This window comes from Symphalangus syndactylus, chromosome 15 (assembly GCF_028878055.3).
Source record: "Symphalangus syndactylus isolate Jambi chromosome 15, NHGRI_mSymSyn1-v2.1_pri, whole genome shotgun sequence".
Taxonomy (NCBI): Eukaryota; Metazoa; Chordata; class Mammalia; order Primates; family Hylobatidae; genus Symphalangus; species Symphalangus syndactylus.
This window is the reverse complement of record NC_072437.2, coordinates 31,438,425-31,455,917: the sequence shown is the minus strand read 5'-3', so window position 1 is coordinate 31,455,917 and position 17,493 is coordinate 31,438,425. Positions and strand designations below refer to the sequence as shown.

The 17,493-nt window shown below is 36.3% G+C and overlaps 1 pseudogene; it reads left to right on the top strand.

Annotated features, from left to right (window-relative positions):
* The first annotated feature begins 6,212 nt into the window (after positions 1-6,212).
* On the top strand, positions 6,213-16,732 carry LOC129463723 (keratin, type I cytoskeletal 18-like; annotated as a pseudogene).
* The last annotated feature ends 761 nt before the right edge of the window (positions 16,733-17,493 follow it).

Sequence of the window (17,493 nt, the reverse complement as noted above, 5' to 3'; positions counted from 1 at the left end):
TTTTTTTTATTTTTTGCCAAACTTGCTTTCTAAAAAAAACAGAGTGAACAACAGATAACTCCTGTGCAGGCTAATTGGAGAAAACAGATTCTATTTAGAACTGAAAATGGAAGTACAAACTAGTACGGGAAATAAACCTCTAAGACCACAAATATCTTCAACTAGAAAAAGGCAGGAATGGGTTGAGTGAGCATATTGCCATAAATATTTTAATCTATGTGTGACTAACTTTCACTTTATCATGTTGCATGTTCTTAAAGCTAATTACATAGTTGTGTGGTTTATTGTACATTTAAGAATGTATGCAGGAATATTCCATTTTTAACTAAGAAAAAAGGTGTCTTTCACAAATATTTTTTTGAACAGGTCATGTTCACATAACTGAAAATAAATTTGAAATTAAATTGAAGCAGTGGATGGCAAGGCAATGGAATATGAAATTAAAATGACTGCTCCTTTTGAAGTTAAAAAGTATATAAATTAAAATACGGTTCCAATGAACTGGTGTAACAAGACCTTAACTAGTGCCTAGAAGCAAAAACAGTTTCCACTAATTTAATTAGAAAAAAATTACATGAAATAATTGAACAAAAATGACCACTTATTTCCCAAAGAGTTTCAGTTATAGCCTTTGAAATCAGGTCATAAGTGGCACTCCAAGCTTCTCCTTTCTTTATAGAGCTAGTTGATGCCAAGTGGCAAAAACTGAAAACAAAGGGGTTAACCCAATTTCAAGTTTGTCTGATGCACTTCCAAATCTCCTCATGTGGGAAATGAAAGTGAATTGCTTTAAGTAGTTACAGAGTGGAAATAGATCAGAACAGTCAATCTCTGGCCTTGGTAAGAAGATGGTTTAGCTTATTTCTTCTTTGGAACAATATGTCTTGATTGATTGTCTGTGTCTGTTTGAAACAAAAAGACCTACAGATATCTGAAGCAAATGCATCATCATTCAACAAGTACAGTCATCTCTATGGAAAACTACTAATGGGAGATTTTATGTTAATCACAATGTCAACAGGGTTTATGTTTACTGGAAAATGTTTCTGTAAATTACTACTCCCTGTTTCATGTGCTTCTGTACTGAATACTAACAGGCTAGAAAAAGATACAAAACTGGGCTCTAAGTTAATATGCAAGTTTATAATGGGAAAATACTAAATAATGTTTCTAAATAGAAAGAAAACCTCTGTTTTGTTTTTGATAATGAGAGAGCTTTCATTTCTTATGAATTGCCTCCCTATTGAATAAGGTTTAAAGTGCACACAGTACCCATATGGTCCCCAGAGATCATTTATCATAACTCCTTTCAAATATAACCTCTCTTTCACCTACAAAGAAACTTAGACAACAAAGGCCACTCCTTACGTTCAGCAGAGCATATTTGCATGCAATCTACTATGGTGGAGATTGTGGCACCCTCCTGCCCTATAACTAATTCATTATCATAATGTCGAATTTTCACATACACCCACATAAAAAGTAACTGGAAAGACATGCAGCAATTGGAGCAATAATGGTAACATCACCATTGACTTATTTAAAAAGTTCAATTAAAGATTATTAAGAGCAGAACAAGCAGAATACTTCTTGCTTCTTCGTACATACTTTCAAAAAGAATAGTAGAACAAAAAATCTGCAGCTAGAATCTACAACTTACCTAGAGGAAAAGGTGTCCTTAGGAACCTTAAAACAGGAGAAAATGGTGAAAAATCATTGGCTGCTACAATATCCAATGGCAGCAGCGTTTGTTTAGGAGGAAACAGAGCTAACTAAGGCAGCTGGACATCTGTTGGCTTGAAAAGAAAATATTAATTTCTATGCATGAATATACTTAAAATGTTTAATTTAAAAGTTTTTAATTATAATTTTAAAATGTATAGCCATAGAGAATGTTAGTGAACCACCTTGTTATTTTGAAAAATTGTAAATAAATATCAAACAATTAGCACCTATCCTGCTTTCTTGTATGAATTGAGCTTTATGGAACCACATATTTGAAATGAGGCATTTCAATTTATATGTTATTCAACTTAAAAAATATGATAAATTATACTATCATTATTTTGCAACCGCACATGAAGAAATTGATCTATAATTATTACTATTTAAACTCCAGCCTGGGCGACAGAGCGAGACTCCGTCTCAAAAAAAAAAAAAATTGCAGAGAGAGAAACAACATAGTAGTGTTTGCTTCCTGAAAGGAATACACAACATATAAAATAGTATTGAGCTCTATTTTCTCACAAAATATCATACTTTGTTTTGAGCATGACTCTGTAACATTTGTCAGAACATGCAAGAAACAGTAAGAATGTTGTATGACATTATAGGGGTGCTATCAGAAATATCAAGATAATATGACTCTCTGTAGGATGAATGACCACCTAGAAGTAATGGCATAAATTTTAACATGTTGTGAAAAAATTTAGACTACAGATACAAGAAGTTAAGAGTAACCATGGCAGGTTAAAAACGGAGAAAATCTAATCTATGCATACCATAAGAATACAGTCAAACTCAGTGACAAATTTCAACAGCAATCAGAGAGGTTAAAAACACTTTACAAACAGAGGAAAATGATGATAGGAATGACGGCTGACTTCTCATCTTCGGTGCTAGAAGACAAAGTGATGATATCTTTAAAGTTCATGAGAAAGAGATAAAGTTAACTTTGAATACTCTATCAAGTGAAATAATATTCTAGAAATAAGGATGAAATAATGACATTCTCATATAAGAGAAGCTAAGTGAATTAATTTTTACCTGTGCTACTAGAAAAGCTAAATAAAGCTCTTCAAGCTTAAGGGAACAATTAAGTGATAGAGACTCTATCCATAGAAAGAAATGCAAAATAATAGAAATAATAAAGATATGGATAAATATAGACTATTTTCATTTTTTTCCTTCAATTCATTAAAAGCAATTAAAGTAATTCTTCAAAGAAAAAAATTAGAATGTGGTACACTATATTTAGAAGTAAAATATGTTACAATAATAATACCAAATATGGTAAGGAATGCAATGGGATGCTATTGCAATTAAATTATTGGATTTTACCTGAAATGGTACAATATAACTTTTAGTAGACTGATAAATTAGACATACTTTAGCCTCTGGAAAAGGCTAGAAAAATATACAAAAAATTTCTACTGAAAAGCAAATTGCAGAAGTAACAGAATATTCAATTATTTTTAAAAGACATAAAAGAAAAAATAAGCAGATAGAAACAAAAAACAAATGGAAATAATTTTATCAAATAAAAAGAACTAAATACTGCAATTTAAAGTTATTCCATGTCAGACTTGCCTATTTTACGCAGAGATAAGCTGAATGGAAAAAGATGAAAAAGGATAAACCATACCAAGTAGAAGCTCAAAAAAAGTGGATATATTAATATTGTAAAAAAAAAAAAGACTTTAAAAGGAATGTTACCACAGATTAAGAGATAACATCATGTAATAAAAGAGTGATTTCTTTAGAAAAACCTGGCAATACAAAATTAGTGCATATCTAATAATAGAGTAGGAAAATATACAAAGTGACAAAAATAAAAACAGAGAAGGTCACAAACATATTTAGAGGTTTTTAGCACTGCTTCCTCACTAATTAATAAAACAAGTACACAAAAAAATCAGATCTGGGGCGGGGCATGGTGGGTCACGCCTGTAATCCCAGCACTTTGGGAGGCCAAGGTGGACATATCACTTGAGGTCAGGATTTCAAGACCAGCCTGGCCAACATGGTGAAACCTCGCCTCTACTAAAAATACAAAAATTAGCTGGGTGTGGTGGTGCATGCCTGTAATACCAGCTACTCAGGAGGCTGAGGCACAAGAATCACTTGAATTCGGGAGGAAGAGGTTGCAGTGAGCTAAGATCATGCCATTGCACTCCAGCCTGGGCAACAAAGCAAGACTCTGTATCAAAAAAAGAAGAAGAAGAAGAAGAAGATTTATGTCTTTGGAACAAGATTGTCAGCATGAACTAATTTACATTTATAAGATACTATTCCCACCAATTGCAGAATATACATTTTTTTCTAATGCACATAGAACATTCAGTAAGCTCTACTATATTTGGGCCATAAAACCAGACTCAGATTTCAGAATAATAAAATCTGATACAATATTGTTCTCTGTCCATAATGATATAAAATTAAACTGAGCACAGTGGCTCACGCCTGTAATCCCAGCACTTTGAGAGGCCGAGATGGGTGGATCTTCTGAGGTCAGGAGCTCGAGACCAGCCTGACGAATATAGTGAAACCCCATCTCTACTAAAAATATAAAAATTAGCTGGGCATGGTGGCAGATGCCTGTAATAACAGCTACTCAGGAGGCTGAGGCAGGAGGATCCCTTGAGCCCAGGAGGCGGAGGTTTCAGTTAGCTGAAATCATGCCACTGCACTTCAGCCTGGGCGACAGAGTGAGACTCCATCTCAAAAAAATAATAATAAAATAAAATAAAATAAAAAATCAAGTTAAATTAAATTAAAAGTCGATAAAAATAACTTTAAAAGCATCAAATATTTATAAATGATACAAGAACCTATTGAAATAAGCCATTTGTCCAAGAAGAAACACAATGAAAATATAAAAATATTTTAAAATAAATGATAATGAAAACTGCACTTGTCAAAATTTGTGACATGCACTTGAAGGAGTACTTAGAAGGAAATTCATAATTTACATGTTTATATCAGAAAAGAAGAACAGTTTATGGCTAGCCATATGTAGAAAGCTGAAACTGGATCTCTTCCTTACACTTTATACAAAAATTAATTCAAGATGGATTAAAGACTTAAATGTTAACCTAAAACCATAAAAACCCTAGAGGAAAACCTAGGCAATATCATTCAGGACATAGGCATGGGCAAGGACTTCATGTCTGAAACACCAAAAGCAACGTCAACACAAGCCAAAATTGACAAATGGGATCTAATTAAAGAGCTTCTGCACAGCAAAAGAAACTACCATCAGAGTGAACAGGCAACCTACAGAATGGGAGAAAATTTTTGCAATCTACTCATCTGACAAAGGGCTAACATCCAGAATCTATAAAGAACTCAAACAAATTTACAAGAAAAAAACAACCCCATCAACAAGTGGGCAAAGGATATGAACAGACACTTCCCAAAAGAAGACATTTATGCAGCCAACAGACACATGAAAACATGCTCATCACTGGCCATCAGAGAAATGCAAATCAAAGCCATAATGAGATACCATCTCACACCAGTTAGAATGGCGATCATTAAAAAGTCAGGAAACAACAGGTGCTGGAGAGGATGTGGAGAAATAGGAACACTTTTACACTGTTGATGGGACTGTAAACTACTTCAACCATTGTGGAAGTCAGTGTGGCGATTCCTCAGGGATCTAGAACTAGAAATACCATTTGAACCAGCCATCCCATTACTGGGTATATACCCAAAGGATTATAAATCATGCTGCTGTAAAGACACATGCACAGGTATGTTTACTGGGGCACTATTCACAATAGCAAAGACTTGGAACCAACCCAAATGTCTATCAATGATAGACTGGATTGAGAAAATGTGGCACATATACACCATGGAATACTATGCAGCCATAAAAAAGGATGAGTTCATGTCCTTTGTAGGGACATGGATGAAGCTGGAAACCATCATTCTCAGCAAACTATCGCAAGGACAAAAAACCAAACGCTGTATGTTCTCACTCATAAATGAGAACTGAACAATGAGAACACTTGGACACAGGAAGGGGAACATGACACACTGGGGCCTGTTGTGGGGTGGGGGGAGGGAGGAGGGATAGCATTAGGAGATATACCTAATGTAAATGACGAGTTCATGGGTGCAGCACACCAACATGGCACATGTATACATATGTAACAAACCTGCACATTGTGCACATGTACCCTAAAACTTAAACTATAATAAAAAAAAATAAAAAAGAACAGTTTAAAATTAAGGAGCTTATGTCCATATTAAGAAGCCAAAGAATTCTATTATCATCTACGTACCCAAAGAAAATTCATATGAAAAAAACTCCACTCCTGTTCATAATAGAATTACTCATACAAAAATAATTGGAGAAAAATATCTCACCCTAAGTATGGGCACTTGTAAAAACTTACAGCTAACATCATACTTACTGACGAAGCATTTCTTCTGAGATAGGACAAAAGGCATATTTTCTCTCAGCGCTTCCATTCAACATTATATCCATGGTCCTGGTTAGCACCATAAGGCAAGATAAATAAATAAATAAATAAATAAATAAATAAATAAATAAATAAATCTTTATATATTTACTATTAATGAAATCTTAAGGAGAGTACTAAATCTTTTGAATTAAAAATGAATTTAGATTACAGAATAGAAGGTTTTTGAAGAAAAATCAGTTGTATTTATACATACTACTGACAACTGGAAAATGAAATTTTAAAAAGTCAATTTATATTAACATAAAAAAGAAAATATTAAGAACTATGCTTGTTAAATGTGCAAGACCTCTATATTTAAAAGATGAAAATATTACTGACTGAAATTAAGGAAGCCACTGAATAACACAATATATTTATATATTGGAAAATGTAATATTTCTAAGACATCAATTATCTAAAAAAATGTGCTATAGATTCTATGGAAATTCAACCAAAATAACAGCATATGTTTACAGAAATTGACAAATTATTTCTAAAATGTAAATAAAAATATAAAGGACCTCGAAGAACCAAAGATATCTTGACAGGAAAATCATAGATATACCTGACTTTCTGGCTATTTGTAAGTCCTCAATAATCATGCAAGTGTGTGATTGATATAAAAGTAATCAGCCAGTGGAACAGAATGGAGAATTCAGAAATTAACCTCACAAATACTATCAATTAAACACAGACTTGTAAGGCCATTCAACTGAGAAACGAAAATCTCAAAACCTGCTGCTGGAATAAGTGGATGAACATTGGGGAAAAAAAGCACACACACACACAAAATCACATCAAACTAAAAACCTTGATCTTTACTGCACAGCACAAGCAAATATTAATTTGGAATCCTAATAGATCTAATAGTAAAACTAACATTTTAAATTTTCTCAAAGAAAACATAGAAAACCTTTGTAATTATTTAGTAGTCAGTGATTTCTTTGAGAAACATAAAACATTAAGCTTTTATGAAAAATACATAAATTGGATATTAACAAAATTTAATTCTTTTTCTTTTTATAGCACCATTAAGAAAATAAAAATCAAGCCTCACATTGAGAGAAAATATTTCCATATCTAGTAGATATAACACTTATGAAGGACTTATATCCTAACTTCTAACCTGTAACATGTAACCACAGATAATATATATTATATATTATATGACATACATAATACATAGAATTGACATAAAGAATATATAATCTCACCTGGTGCGCTGGCTCATGCCTATAATTCTAGCAATTTGGGAGGCCAAGATGGGCAGATCACGAGGTCAGGAGTTTGACACCAGCCAAGCCAAAATGATGAAACCCTGTCTCTACTAAAAATACAAAAATTAGCCAGGCATGGTGGTGTGTGCCTGTAGTCCCAGCTAATGGGGAGGCTGAGGCAGAAAAATCGCTTGAACCCCGGAGACGGATGTTGCAGTGAGCCAAGATCTTGCCACTGCACTCCAGCCTGGGTGACACAGTGAGACTCCATCTCAAAAAAAAAAAAATACATATATATATATATATATATATATATAAAATCTCATATATATGGTTGAGATTTTGTTACTGATATATAGAATATTATATAAACTATATGTTTTATCATATTGTATTATACTAAGTTATATTATATTATATATTACATTTTATATAATTTATAATCTGTTATATGTATATTTACATATAGTTATATATAACCATATATCAATAGTTATATTTATATAGATAATTTATAATTTATACAAAATTATAAATAAAGTAGCCTAGAGTGGTCTACTTTTTGGTGCCGCTCAGCTGCCATGCAAGTGGAGCACTTGCAGTCAAGACTCCATCTGCCCTACATTTATATTACATTATACTATAGTATGCTACATTTTACAGTAACTGTTTAATATATTGCACTCATATTTACATATTTATCACATATTATGTCATATAAAATAGATAAATAGGATATACAAACTATGTACCAAAAATTAAAAAGCAAAAACCCAATGTGAGTTTGGCCTGATGTGAAAGAATTAGAGAATGCATATACGTTGAGGATAACAGTAAAAAATTTTAAAAATCTGCATTGATAGTCTTTTTATAAAGTCCAACTGACACTGACTTCAAGACCACATAATTCCACACCCAACTACTTACACAAGAGAAATAAAGGTATATGTCCAGAAAAATAATTTACGCATTACTTATGTTTATAGAATCATTATTAATAATAGCAAAACACTGAAAGCAAATCAAATGTCCATCAGCATTAGAATGGATAAAATGGGATATATTGATATACTGCAACATTCATCAATAATAAAAGACTGATACATGGGGCTGGGCACAACGGCTGACACCTGTAATTCCAACACCGGGAGACCTAGGTGACAAGATCCCTTGAGCCCAGGAGCATGAGATCAGCCTAGGCAACATACATAATAAGACTCCATCTTCACAAAAAATACAAAAATTAGCCAGGCATGGTGGCTTGCTCTTGTGGTCCCAGCTACTTGGGAGGCTGAGGTGAGAGGATCGTTTGAGCCCAGGAGTCCTCGCCTGCAGTGAGCTAGGATAAAGCCACTGAACTCCAGCATGGGCAACAGAGTGAGACCCCATTTCTAAAATAAAATAAAATAAAACTGATATATAGGAAGACATGGTTGAATTTTATAAACATTTTTTGAAAGGAATACTTCAGTTGCAAAATAGTAAGTCTGATTTCATATACATGAATTTTTAGATTAGACAACCTTAATTTTTGATAGAAAATCTGAACTATGGGGTGATGACAAAAATAGGATGGAGCCATAAGGGAAGTTTGTGGGGTGATAGAAACGTTTTCTGTTTTGATTGGGGTATAGGGTACATGATGTATACATTAGTCAAAACTCACAGAATTGTCACCCAATCTGTGCATTTCCTTGTATGTAAATTTTACTTTAATTGAAAAAGTAAATGAAAAGAAGAATAGATACAAATATTAAGAAGACGTAACATCCTATTGCAATATATGGACTTTCTTTGTATTCAGATCCAAAAAAGTAATATGTTAAAAATCTCTTGTAAGACCCTTATAATATGAATACTGGAAAAACATTATGAAGTTATCATTCATTTCTTAGTGTGAAAGTGGTATTTTCAGGGCAGTTCTTCACATGGTCTTGGACTGACTTAGTTTTCCCCACCTTCTTGCTTATAGTTCTCAAAAACAAGTGTAGAATGTGCTAGGAATGCAATATCCTTAGGCAGAGAGAAACTGCCTGGGACTTGTCTCTCTCTCCTAGGAAATGTAACATCTTGAGTTAGGGAGAAACTATCTGGAACTAACCGGGGCTTTGTTCCTCTCTCCCTTGGAAGCAGGATGGCCTTCAAAGCTTTGCCCAGTGAGTCACATGCTCCTGAGTTAGTAGCCTAGGGTGGTCTACTTTTTGGTGTCCCTCAGCTGTCATGCAAGTGGACCACGTGCAGTTGAGACTCCATCTGCCTTGGGCATCTTTTCTGAACCTTGAGGATCAGCTCACAGTGGATCCAACACTTCTTATTTCCCTTCCTACCCATCTATAATTAATAAACCTGCTTTAAATAACTGTTGCACATGAATGTGTTCCTTCTCACACTGGTAACAGTGCAGCCCAGGCTACAGTGGGTGGAAGAGTTTGGACTCCAATTCCTGGTGATTCACATGATGATGATCTCTGCAATCTGCCCCACAATGGGAGTCCTCTTTTGGTGAACCTGCTTCCCAGTATTATGTTGCATTTTTTTAAAGTCCTTATATTTTAGAAACATATACTGACATACTATTTGGTGTCTGACATTTGGGGATACTAACTGCATTAGATGAAGATAAACTAAGATTGGCCATGTATGAATAATGAGTGTAATGAGTACATTATACCACACTCTATAGTTTTATTTATGTTTTAAAAGTTATATAATATTTTTAAAAGCATAATTTATTGACTGTGCATAGCATTGTGGGTACAAATATTTAGAAGACTCAGTTATTTTCAAGGAACTTATAATTTAGATGAAATGCCAAGTGATATTAAAACCAGCTGAAATAATTTCACACAATTACTTTTGTATGATAAAAGATTTTGTCAGAAGACCAAAGATCCTGACTGGTTGAAAACCAGCACCAATGGAAAAAACATTCTTGACTTGGGGCTAAGTGGGACAAGGAGGTTGAAGAGTGAGGGCAAGAATGTCACAAAAAGAGGAGAAGTCAAAAAAAAAAAAAAAAAAGAAAAGAAAACACAAGTTTCAGACTTCATACTTGGCCTTACCCTGAATTTGCCAATAGAAAATAAGTTCAGGGACAAGCTCCACCTTGCTAATCAATGCACACAGCTTGCCTATGACTGTTCAGGATCCATATTGCATACTTCAATTTAATTAAAAGAGAACAGTCAGGTCCCAGAAAAAAAAAAAAAAAACTTAAGAAAGGAGTAAGATTTTTTTTTAAAGGACAGGCATAAGGATCTGCAATAAAATGAAATTAGACAAATTTGAATTGTAAAATGAGACGATGTTTCCAGATGGGAAAAAAGACGTGGGGGACAAAGAAAGGTGATCAGTCATTTGTAGTGTCATCACTACCTGGCAGAATATGTTTCAGCTTAGTAGATAAACCCTAGCTGTGATATAAACTTATGTTCTAAGAAATATTTTTAATCATTTTATTATGATGCACAGGGAGGCTATGAATGGTCTAACGATGTCCCAAGATCTTTAAACACTTTATCCATGGAATTGGTCAACCCAGCCCAGTCCGCCAGGAGCATCTTCCTCCATGAACTTCAAATAGTATACTATTCTATTTTGCCACAACATGAAAGAAATATTGTGAAATATAGTTCTAATTGAAGGCTTAGGAAGTTCCAAAGGATTCCTGGACTACTCCATTTTTCCTCCCTGAATGGAAGGATAAGAGGCACCTGTCGAAATGTGGCCGAGGGAAAACCAAGCTCAGGTATTGGGGTTCAGTTGTGCTTTACCTTGGCCATGAAGGTCAATTCAAATTTCGTTACTGGTAATTAATGTAAACACTCCTATATCAGCTTGTAGTTTTGAATCTAATGCTTGTATTTGAGTGATTTTTCCCTAGGAAGTATGTAATATATAAAAGAAATATATTGATATTAATTGTGTCTTATGTAATGATATTTCCATATTGTTTTCTCAGCCAAGTATTCCAGCCTTTCTGCACATCAGCAAAGCATAGCCAAGGAAACCAACAGCAGAGTTCTGAATTCTTAGTAACTCTTTTTAGTCAGCTATTATGTACACAAACGCACTGTAGAAAGGGCATTTTAAAAATTGTATGCATTATTACATTCCTTTGTTTAACTTTTTTTTGTCTGTCATATCACTTTTAGGTAAAAACAGTGGAGGTCACTGTTGGTTGGCTGACTAACCCTATGGACAACTACTTTCTCCAAATTTAGCTTCCAATCATTGGTCTAAAGCTGCCCAAATAAGTATATTCTGGCCAATACAATATAAACAGCTTCATGAAGTATGGCTTCCATGAAAGTCTATTATGGGGCAAATAGGCTGTGAAATTATTGTGTCTGTCTTTGTTCTTCTTCTGGATTGCAATGCCGTAAGTGATGTTGAAGTTGAACCAGGCACCTTGCGACCACAGAAAAGCTCACTCCACTTGAAAAATAACAGAGAAAGGAATTCTAAAGGATGCTCACGTGCCTGATAACACTGGGGTTCTTGTATTAGCCCAGGACTATTTCAAACTTCTGGATATGTAGAGGCAGAAAAGAAAAAAAAAAAGAGCATCTGTTTAAGACAGTTTATCAGGTTGGTGGTTGTGAATACCCAGTTCTTCTGTCTGAACAGATTTTTAAATGCTTCTGTTACAGGTTCAATTTATAGTCTCTCTAGAAAAAAAAAAAAAATAGTTGGTCAATCTACTGGCTTGTTTTAGGAGGTAAGAGTGATAGTTTTCTTAATAATCAGTGGGGACATTAAGGTGAAAAGGTTTTCATTGCCTGCCTCATCTTCAACATCACTTAGTGCACTCCAGGTCAGAGAAGAACAAAGGACAAAATGTTTTCACAGCCTATTTTTCCCTTTATGGGTTCTTAGAAGCCTCATTCTGTGAAGTCAACTTATATCTCACTGGTTAGAACAGAGTTATCTGGACACCCTTAAAGCAGTAATTACTATTTTGGACACCGTTAGTGTCAGGAAAGAGAAGAGCAGGTAATCACTGGTGAGGCAAACCTTGCTCAATTTCTCCATGAGGTGCTGTGTCTATATGTGCACGTGGGGTCAGTATTCGAAATTAAAACAAGTCTCAAATGAAAACAGTTCTAGAGCCACATTTCTTAATTCAGCTTGGTCCCACACAGATAATTTCAAATATTTTTATTTTACAAAATCCTGCTAATAATGAATGTCAGAGTATAATAGGCTAAGAAACTGGGCATATTAAAATAGCAAATTTATTGAAATCTGAAAGCAAACTGAATATTATGAAAGAATAATTCAGTGCCTAAATCAAAGTTTTTGTTAAAAGCAATATACAATTTTTTCCTACCTCAAAATTACAGGTATTAATATGATATAGTGTCATAGAAGCAAATTTGAAAAATCCTGTGAGGTCATAATAGGCCAGACTCCCAAACATTTTTTCACATTTTTATATTTTCTAATACTCTGAATATTTATTATATTTACAGAATAATTTAAAAGATAGAGAAAATACATCTTTTTGGGCCTGGCATGGTGGCTCACACCTGTAATCCCAGCACTTTGGGAGGCCGAGGTGGGCAGATCACCTGAAGTCAGTAATTCGAGACCAGCCTGGCCAAAATGGCAAAATCCTATCTGTACTAAAAATACAAAAATTAGCCAGGCATGGTGGCACATGCCTGTAGTCCCAGCTACTCAGGAGGCTGAGGCAGGAAAATCACTTGAACCTGGGAGGCGAAGGTTGCAGTGAGTCGAGATCACGCTATTGCACTCCAGCCTGAGCAACAGAGCAGAGCACGACCTGTCTCAAAAAAAAAAAAAAAAAAAAAAGAAAAATACATCTTTTTGTCTCCCAAATACCGATGTATGTTTTATTCTCAGGGCTCAAGGAATCTTTGGAACTTAATTATCCATACCTTACATTTCTACTCTAGTGAAGGAGTAGGATACTACTATTGTATCTTAACAAATCTGTTAGCTCACACAGCGTATGTTGACAGGGCCTTAAGGAAAGAGAATTAATAACACATAGTACTCAGAGATTGAAGCAGGAAAACAAAGTTTCTTACCCTGGCAAAGAAGTGCTGTGTTTCAGAGAGCTTTGCAGATGAGCAGTGTAAGCCAAATTCAAAAGGGAGTTAGGGCCGGAAGTGGCGACAAGGTCAAATTTCATCAGCAACAAAATCATGTCTAGTTAAGTCTCTCAATAGAGAATTACTTGAATAAAATCTTAGCTACTCTTCTAGATTTTACTTTTTAATTTTTTTTGAGAGAGTCTCCCTCTGTTGCCCAAGCTGGAATGCAGTGGTGCGATCTCGGGCCACTGCAACCACTGCCTCCCGGGTTCAAGTGATTCTCCTGCCTCAGCCTCACAAGTAGCTGGGATTACAGGCACATGCCACTAGGCCCAGCTAATTTTTATATTTTTAGTGAAGACGAGGTTTCACCATGTTGGCCAGGCTGGTCTTGAACTCCTGACCTCAAGAGATCCACCCACCTCAGCCTCCCAAAGTGCCGGGATTACAGGCGTGAGCCACCGCACCTGGCCCATTTCCTTCTTGTTAAACTGATATTGTAGATCAGCTCACTCTGCCGTTACTACTATTCTCATGCTATGACATAGGCAGGGAGCATATATCCAGACAATTTATAACTTACAAGTCAAGATTAAAAACTCAAAAAAATTTTCTTCCCAGAATTCATCGACTCAGTTACTACTATTCCAGGTAAAATTTAGAGTTAATATACAGTTTGACTTCTTTTCAGCCCATTCTACTTAAAAGAATAAAAATTAACATTCACAATTTGGACATTAACAATTTGCACATTCCCTATCCATAGAGAACAGGAATAAAAACAAATGGATTAATTTATTTCCAAAAGCAAGTTGCTTGCAGAAATTCACATTGATCCCACTATTTATTTATTCTTTCAAAAATTCTCATTGAGATCCAACAAGAGCCAGAAATTATGTTCAACACAGATTATGAAATGACAAAGAAAAAGTATCAACTATACCAAGAAACCTGAATCAGGGCTGCACATTTTTCTCCTGGGTCCACAAGTACAGTAAAACCTGAAAGCACAATGTGGCAAGTGTTAGGACAGAAATATGCATTTGGTACTATGAAGGTACTGAAGACAGAGAACTAAATGTTCTGGAGCTGGAAAGGAGAGGCAAGGGTGGTGAGTGGTACCATTAAACCATTTTTAGTGGAACTGATGAAAGCAACCTTGGCCTTTAGTAAACCAAAACTGTCCTGAGTTTATGGCTTAATAATAATATATTCTCAACAAGAAAAATTTCTTATAAACCCATGCTGTATACATCTATACAAACACAAAGGAGAGATATATTAAAAATATACATGAATTAGAAGATATTGGAAGTTAGTTAAAGTAACTTTATTCAGCATCAAAACATTATAGAGTTCCTTAATATGAGTTCTGACTAGCACCCAGGTTGTTTCCAAGTTAGATTAAGGATATTGTCTTTAACTTGTGTTTGTACCTTTCTTCCCGTAGCAATGACATATTATTATCAGTAAGACTACAAAATCTTTTGAAATAGCTGGGTTTAAACAATACCACGTTAAAGCATTCACATTGAAATATCATTTCCTATAGTTCTCTTCCTCTTTACTTCTACTGATTCCTACATAGGAACCAGTCCCTTATTTTGTTATCTCAGAGTTAAGAGCAACATTAATTTAAGAGAAATCAGGTAAAACAAACAAACAAACAAAGTCCTATCGACAATTTTTTGGTTGACTTGAAGATTTTGTTTGTTGGGTTGGTTGGTTTTTGGAGATGGAGTCTCACTCTGTCTCCCAGGCTGGAGTGCATGCATTGGTGGGATTTCTGCTCACTGCAACCTCCACTTCCCAGGTTCAAGTGATTCTCTGTTTCAGCCTCCCGAGTAACTGGGATTACAGGCATGCGCCACCACGCTCAGCTAATTTTTGTATTTAAAGTGGAGACAGGGGGTCGTTGGCAAAGCCTGAGTCCTGTCCTCTTGCTCTCCTCCCCAAACAGCATGAGCTTCACCACTCGCTCCACACTCTCCACCAACTACCATTCTCTGGGCTCTGTCCAGGCGGCCAGCTATGGTGCCCTGCCAGTTAGCAGCGCGGCCAGCGTCTGTGCAGCCGCCAGGGGCTCTGGTTCCCGGATCTCCGTGTCCCGCTCTACCAGCTTCCTGGGCGGCATGGGGTCTCGGGGCCTGGCCATGAGGATGGCGGGGGATTCGGCAGGAATGGGAGGCATCTAGAACGAGGAGACAATGCAAAGCATGAATGACCGCCTGGCCTCCTACCTGGAGAGTGAGGAGCCTGGATACTGAAAACCCGAAGACGAAGAGCAAAATCCTGAAGAGCAAAATCTGGGAGCACCTGGAGAAGAAGGGACCCCAGGACAGAGACCGGAGCCATTACTTCAAGACCATCGAGGAACTGAGCGCTCAGATCTTCTCAAATATTGTGGACAATGCCCACATCGTTCTGCAGATAGACAATGCCTGTCTTGCTGCTGATGACCTTAGAGTCAAGTATGAGACAGGGCTGGCCATGCGCCAGTCTGTGAAGAGTGACATCCATGGGCTCTGCAAGATCATTGATGACACCAATGTCACTCGGCTGCAGCTGGAGACAGAGATCGAGGCTCTCAAAGAGGAGCTGCTCTTCATGAAGAAGAACTACGAAGAGGAAATAAAAGGCTTACAAGCCCAGATTGACAGCTCTGGGTTGACCATGGAGGCAGAAGCCCCCAAATCACAGGACCTCACCAAGATCATGGCAGACATTCGGCCCAATATGATGAGCTGGCTGGGAAGAACCGAGAGGAGCTGGACAAGTACTGGTCTTAGCAGATTGAGGAGAGCACCACAGTGGTCATCATGCAGTCTGCTGAGGTTGGAGCTGGTGAGATGATGCTCACGGAGCTGAGACATACAGTCTAGTCCTTGGAGATCGACTTGGACTCCATGAGATATCTGAAGGCCAGCTTGGAGAACAGCCTGAGGGAGGTGGAGGCCTGCTATACCCTGCAGATGGGGCAGCTCAACACGATCCTGCTGTACCTGGAGTCAGAGCTGGCACAGACTCGGGCAGAGGGACAGCGCCAGGCCCAGGAGTACGAGGCCCTGCTGAACATCAAGGTCAAGCTGGAGGCTGAGATTACCACCTACCGCAGCCCACTGGAAGACGGGGAGAACTTCAATCATGATGATGCCCTGGACAGCAGCAGATCCATGCAAACCAACCAAAAGTCCACCACCTGCAGGATAGTGGATGACAAGTGGTGCCTGAGACCAATGACACCAAAGTTCTGAGACATTAAGCCAGCAGACGCAGGGTACTATTTGGGGAGCAGGAGGCCAATAAGAAGTTCAGAGGTAAAAAAAAAATAAATTAATTAAAAAAATAAAGTAGAGACAGGGTTTCACTGTGTTGGCCAGGCTGGTCTCGAACTTCTGACCTCAAGTGATCCACTCCGCTTTGGCCTTCCAAAGGGCTGGGATTACAGGCATGAGCCACTGTGTGCCATGACTTGAAGATTTTTCTGATAGAACTGCTTTTTTACAGAATGTGTTATTTCAACTATTTTCCTTAGTCAAAAAGATGAATCCCATAATAACTGAAGTTTAAAATGTATGGATATTTTTGGAACATAGAGACAACACTCAAGTTTTATGTAATGTTCATTAATAAAGAGCTCACAGACCTCTGTTAAAATTTTGAAATTGATCAAACACGATCAACTTTATTATTACTAAAGATTATAATAAAATGCCAGTCATAACAAATTAATTTTTGATAACTACTAGGCAGCTTTGTTTGAAATGATTTAGGATTAGTATTTAACTAATCTCAAACTAAGTATGAGCTTTCTGATTTTGATATTTGCAAAGTGCTTACTACAGTTTCCCTATTATTAAGACAAAGTGAGAAAAGAAACTTGGTTAAACCAGAGAGAATGTTAAAAATCATGACCGGGGAAGTTTTATATTTGAAGGCTTTTATAAAATATTTACCCACAAACAAATACAATGAAGGGATCACAACGTTACAACACTCAGATTCTTCAGACGCCAATCTCAG